A 7284-nucleotide genomic window follows, 5' to 3' on the forward strand; every position below is an offset into this window, starting at 1 on the left:
TCACCATAGGCCTCAATGGGCTCAGAAATATCTCTTTGCAGATTCTACAAAAGGACTGTTTAGAAAACTGCTGAATCCAAAGAAAGATTCAACTCTGTGAGATGAATGCACACATCATAAAGAAGTTTCACAGAATGTATCTATCTAGTTTTTATGTGAAGATATTTCTTTTTTCACTGTAGGCCTCAAAGCGCTCCAAATACCCATTTGCAGATTCTACAAAAAGAGTGTTTCCAAACTGCTCAATCAAAAGAAATGTTCAACTCTGTGACACCAAAGCACACATCACAAAGAGGTTTCTCAGAATGCTTCTGTCTAGTTTATTTGTGAAGATATTTCCTATTTCACCTTGGGCCATATAGGGCTCAAAAATACTTTTTGCAGATTCTACAAAAAGACTGTTTCCACTCTGCTCAATCCAAAGGAAGTTTCAACTCTGTGAGATGAATGGACACATCACAAAAGTTTATCAGAATGCTTCTGTCTAGTTTTTATGTGAAGACATTTCTTTTTCACCCTAGGCTTCAATGGGCTCAGAAATATCCCTTTGCAGATTCTACAAAAGGACTGTTTCCAAACTGCTCAATCAAACAAAGGTTCAACACTATGAGATGAATGCACACATCACAGAGATGTTTCTCACAATGCTTCTGTCTATTTTTTATGTGAAGGTATTTCCTTTTTCACCATAGGCTTCAAAGCACTCCAAACATCCATTTGCTGATTCCACAAAAAGAGTTTCCAAGCCATTCAAAGAAAGGTTCAACTCTATGAGATGAATGCACACATCACAGAGATGTTTCTCACAATGCTTCTGTCTATTTTTTATGTGAAGGTATTTCCTTTTTCACCATAGGCCTCAAAGCCCTCCAAACATCCATTTGCTGATTCCACAAAAAGACTGTTTCCAAACTGCTCAATCAAAAGAAAGGTACAACTCTGTGAGTTCAAAGCACACATCAAAAAGAAGTTTCTCAGAAAGCTTCTGTCTAGTTTTTCTGTGAGGATATTTCCTGTTTCACATGGGCCATAAAGGGCTCAAAAATATTTTTTGCAGATTCCACAAAAAGACTGTTTCCAAATTGCTAGTGAAAAGAAAGTTTCAACTCTGTGAGTTGAAAGCACACATCACAAAGAAGTTTCTCAGAATGTATCTTTCTAGTTTTTTTGTGAAGATATTTCCTTTTTCACCATAGGCCTCAAAGCACTCAAAGTGTCCATTTGCAGATTCTACCAAAAGACTGTTTACAAACTGCTAAATCAAAAGAAAGTTTCAGCTCTGTGATATGAATGCACCCATCACAAAGAAGTTTCTCAGAAAGCTTCCGTTTAGTGTTTATCTGAAGATATTTCCTTTTTCACCATAGGCCTCAAAGTGCTCCGAATATGCATTTCCAGATTCTATAAAAAGTCTGTTTCCAAACTGCTCAATGAAAAGAAAGTTTCGACTCTGTGAGATGAAAGTACATCACAAAGAAGTTTCTCAGAATGTTTCTTTCTAGTTTTTTTGTGAAGATATTTCCTTTTTCACTATAGGCCTCAAAGCACTCCAAATATCCATTTGCAGATTGTACAAAAAGACAGTTTACAAATGGCTCAATCAAAAGAAAGTTTCAACTCTGTGAGATGAATGCACACATTACAAAGCAGTTTCTCAGAAAGCTCCTGTTTAGTTGTTATGTGGAGATATTTCCTTTTTCACCATAGACCTCAAAATCCTCCAATTATGCATTTGCAGATTATGCAAAAAGAGTGTTTCCAAACTGCTCAGTCAAAAGAAATGCTCAACTCTTTGAGATGAAAACACTCATTGAAAAGAAGTTTCTCAGAAAGCTTCTGTCTAGCTTCATGTGAAGGTATTCCCTATATCACCAAAGGCCTCAATGGGCTCAGAAACATCCCTTTGGGGATTCTACAATAGGACTGTTTCCAAACTGCTCTAGAAAAAGAAAGCTTCAACTCTGTGAGATGAATGCACCCATCACGAAAAAGTTTCTCAAAATGATTCCATGTAGTTTTTATGTTAAGATATTTCCTACTTCACAATAGGCCTCAAAGGGTTCACAATTATCCCTGTGTAGATTTTACAAAAAGACTGTTTCCAAATCTTCAATCAAAGAAATGTTCAACTGTGTGAGATGGATGCAAACATCACAAAGAAGTTTCTCAGAATGCTTCCGTCTAATTTTTATGTGATGATATTTCCTTTTTTACCATAGGCCTCAAAGTGCTCCAAATATCCATTTGCAGATTCTACAAAAAGAGTGTCTCCAAACTGCTCTATCAAAAGAAAGGTTCAACTCTGTGAGATGGAAGCACACATCACAAAGGAGTTTCTTAGAAACCTTCTGTCTAGTTTTTATGGGAAGATATTTCATATTTCACCATAGGCCTCAATGGGCTCAGAAATATACCTTTGCAGATTCTACAAAAGGATTGTTTCCAAACTGCTCTATCCAAAGAAAGGTTCAACACTGTGAGATGAATTCACACATCACAAAGAAGTTTCTCAGAAAGCTTCTGTCTAGTTTTTAGGTGAAGATATTTCCTTTTTCACCATAGGCCTCAAATTGCTTGCAAACATCCCTCTACAGATACTACAAAAAGACTGTTTCCAAAGTGTTCAATCAAAAGAAAGGTATAACTCTGTGTGATAAATGCACACATCACCAAGAAGTTTCTCAGAATGCTTCTATCTAGTTTTTATGTGAAGATATTTCCATTCTCACCAAGGCCTCAAAACGCTCCAAATATCCATTTGCAGATTCTACAAAAAGTGTGTTTCCAAACTGCTCATTCAAAAGAAAGGTTCAACTCTGTGAGATGAAAGCACACATCACAAAGAAGTTTCTCAGAAATCTTCTCACTAGTTTTTATGTGAAGATATTTCCTAATTCACCATAGGCCTCAATGGGCTAACAAATATCCCTTTGCATATTCTACAAAAGGACTGCTTTGAAACTGCTCAATCATAAGAAAGGTTCAACTCTGTGATATGAATGCATACATCACAAAGAAGTTTCTCAGAATGCTTCTGTGTAGTTTTTATGTGAAGATATTTCCTTTTTCACCACAGGCCTCAAAGCGTTCCAAATATCCATTTGCATATTCTACAAAGACTGTTTCCAAACTCCTCAATCAAAAGAGAGGTTCAACTCTGTGATATGAATGCATACATCACAAAGAAGTTTCTCAGAATGCTTCTGTCTAGTTTTTAGGTGAAGATATTTCCTTTTTCACCATAGGCCTCAAAGCGTTCCAAATATCCATTTGCATATTCTACAAAAAGACTGTTTCCAAACTCCTCAATCAAAAGAGAGGTTCAACTCTGTGAGATGAAAGCACACTTCACAAAGAAGTTTCTCAGAATGCTTCTGTCTAGTTTTTACTGAAGATATTTCCTTTTTCACCTTAAGCCATAAAGGGCTCACAAATATCCCTCTGCAGATTCTAGGAAAGGACACTTTCCAAACTGCCCAATCAAAAGAAAGTTTCAACTCTGTTAGACGAATGCACACATCACAAAGAAGTTTCTCAGAAAACTTCTGACTAGTTTATATGTGAAGATATTTCCTAATTCACCACAGGCCTCAAGGGGCTCACAAATATCCCTTTGCATATTCTACAAAAGGACTGCTTTGAAACTGCTCAATCATAAGAAAGGTTCAACTCTGTGATATGAATGCATACATCACAAAGAAGTTTCTCAGAATGCTTCGGTGTAGTTTTTATGTGAAGATATTTCCTTTTTCACCATAGGCCTCAAAGCGCTCTAAATATCCATTTGCATATTCTACAAAAAGACTGTTTCCAAACTCCTCAATCAAAAGAGAGGTTCAACTCTGTGATATGAATGCATATATCACAAAGAAGTTTCTCATAATGTTTCTGTCTAGTTTTTAAGTGAAGATATTTCCTTTTTCACCATAGGCCTCAAAGCGCTCCAAATATCCATTTGCATATTCTGCAGAAAGACTGTTTCCAAACTCCTCAATCAAAAGAGAGGTTTAACTCTGTGAGATGAAAGCACACTTGACAAAGAAGTTTCTCAGAATGCTTCTGTCTAGTTTTTATATGAAGATATTTCCTATTTCACCTTAGGCCATAAAGGGCTCACAAATATCCCTCTGCAGATTCTAGAGAAGGACTCTTTCCAAACTGCCCAATCAAAAGAAAGGTTCAACTCTGTTAGCCGAATGCACACATCACAAAGAAGTTTCTCAGAAAGCTTCTGTCCAGTTTTTAAGTGAAGATATTTCCCTTTTCACCATACCTATCAAAGCGCTCAAAATATCCCTTTGCAGATTCTCTGAAAAGACTGTTTCCAAACTTCTCAATCAAAAGAGTGGTTCAACTCTGTGAGATGAATGCACATATCACAAAGAACTTTCTCTGAAATCTTCTGTCTAGTTTTTATGTGAAGATATTTCCCTTTTCACCACAGGCCTAAAGCCACTCACAAATATCCCTTTGCAGATTTTACAAGAACAGAGTTTCCAGACTCATCAAAGAATAGAAACTTTTATCTCTCTGAGATGAGTGCACATCTTGCAAAACAGCTTCTCAGAAACATTCTTTATAGTTTTTATTGAAGATACTTCCTTTTTCAGCAGAGGCCTCATAGAGCTGACAAATATCCCTTTGCAGATTCTACAAAAAGTCTGTTTACAAACTGCTCAATCAAAAGAATGGTTCAACTCTGTGAGATAAATGCACACATCACAAAGAGGTTTCTCAGAAATCTTCTATCCAGTTTTTATGTGAAGATATTTCCTTTCTCACCATAGGCTTCAAAGCGCTCATAAATATCCCTTTGCAGATTGTACAAATAGACAGATTTCAAACTGCTCAGCCAAAAGACAGTTTCAACTCTGTGAGATGAATGCACTCAGACAGAGAGGTTTCTCAGAGAGCTTCTGTCTATTATGCGAAGGTATTTACTTTTTCACCAAAGGCCTCAAAGCGCTCACAAATATCTCCTTGCAGATTCTACAAGAACAGAGTATCCAAACTGATTAATCAAAAGAATGCTTCACATAAAATCCCTAGAAGAAAACCTAGGCAATACCATTCAGGACATAGGCATGGGCAAGGACTTCATGTCTAAAACACCTAAAGCAATGGCAACAAAGCCACAATTGACAAATGGGATCTAATTAAACTAAGGAGCTTCTGCACAACTAAAGAAACCACCATCAGAGTGAACAGTCATCCTACAGAATGGGAAAAAATTTTTGCAACCTACTCATCTGACAAAGGTGAAGGTATTTACTTTTTCACCAAAGGCCTCAAAGCACTCACAAATATCCCTCTGCAGATTCTACAAAAACACCATTTCCTAGCATTTCAATCAAAAGAATGGTTTAACTCTGTGAGATGAATGCACACGTCACAAAGTAGTTTCTCAGAAAGCGTCTGTCTAGTTTTTACGTGAAGATATTTCCTTTTTCACCTTAGGCCTGAAAGCACTCACTAATACCACTTTGCAGATTGTACAAGAACAGAGTTTCCAGACTGATCAAAGGAATGAAACGTTTAACTCAGTGAGATGAATGCACACATCACAAAGCAGTTTCTCAGAAACCTTCTTTATAGTTTTTATGTGAAGGTATTTCCTTTTTCACCATGGCCTCAAAGCGCTCACAAATATCCCTTTGCTGATTGTACAACAACAGAATTTCCAAACTGCGCATAATTAGTTTTTAGGACCAACATGAGCATTTAGACACACTGCTTGTGGTGCAGCACACATGTATTATCCACACTGAAATTAGGAATTCAACTGAAGTTCATGTGGAGCCGAAAATGTGAATATTTGGGGGACCTCGGAGATTATCTAGCTCACTTTATTTTGTAGAAAAGAAAACAGATTCAGGGAAAGGGCATGCATTGCCTAAGGTGACTCAGCAGCTTTGGCACAGAAACACAACACATCTAAGGTGATTCATCAGGTTTGGAGCAGAAACGCAATACAATTTCTGTTCTTTTGCTTCTCAGATCTAGAATTTTTTCACAATACTGAACTACTTATGTTTCTGATTCCTTATTTTTCCTTTCTAAATTATGCCAGTATTGTCTAACGAAGATCCTATTCTTTACCCTAAATATTTAAATTCATTACCACTATTGTCTCTTTATAAGTAAAATTACTAGTTGTTATTATAAATGATTATTCAATCACTTTTCATTTTTGGGGTGTTTAGTACAAATTTAGTAACAAGTCAACACTATCGGCCTTGGCAATCCAAGAGGAGCTCAAGTCCTCCAGGGCACATCAGGAAAAGGCTAAATGACAGCTGTGCTGCAAGTGGACATAATACAGCTCTCATACAGACTACTGAGTATTTGATGTTCTTCAACAATTTCATTAATGTTCATTTTTTTTCCTCTTTGAAGTGAAAGTCTGCTATGACTTTCAACTTTCTTTTGAAATAATTATAGATTCACAGGAAGTTGCAAAAGGTACAGGGATGTCTTAGGTACTATTCACTAATTCCAGTGGTGACATCTCACATAGCCATAGAGCATTATCAAAACCTGGAAACTGACATAGGTACAATTCAGAAAGCTTACTCAGATCGCAACCGTTTTGCATGCATTCATTTTTGTACGTGTGTATGTGTGTGCATGTGTTCTGTTCATTTTTGTGTGGTGTAGATCTCTGTAACTACCACTTCCAAAGTCAAGATGCAGAGCTGTTGCCTCACCACCAGGCTCCAACTTGTGATCTTTGCTGACACTCTGACACGTTTTCCTCCACCCCTTCCCCTTGGCAACCCCATAGCCTGTTCTCCATCTTTATAATTTTATTTCAATAATGTATATAAATGTAATTGTACAAAATCGTATTTTTTAAGGGAAAAAAACAAGTCACAGATAGTTTTGTTAGCACTGTAAAATAGTCTTTAACATTCATTTGTTTTATGTTCTATTTGTCTCAAAAAAATGTCCTTTGTTCTTTCCCATACTTTCTGATATCAGGATAGGAAATCAATACCAAACAAAACATTTCCATTCATTTTTTTCCACAGCTTGGTTTTCACTGTTGTTGCCTAACATTTATTGTTGCATTTACTCTTTCTCTCTGTTTTCCATCACATAAAAGTAACTTTGTGTTCTTTATCTCTTCTAAGAAAACTTGGTAATGAGCCTTTAATGTGACGCCTGGACCACCCTTGTTTTGATTCTGTGTTATGGGTGTTCTTTTGTGTGATCGTTCTCATGGAGAGTCCTTGTGAAGCTGGGCTTTTCCAGTGGTTTGTCAAAATGGAAATAGATATTTAA

This window comes from Gorilla gorilla, chromosome 21 (assembly GCF_029281585.2).
Source record: "Gorilla gorilla gorilla isolate KB3781 chromosome 21, NHGRI_mGorGor1-v2.1_pri, whole genome shotgun sequence".
Classification (NCBI taxonomy): Eukaryota; Metazoa; Chordata; class Mammalia; order Primates; family Hominidae; genus Gorilla; species Gorilla gorilla.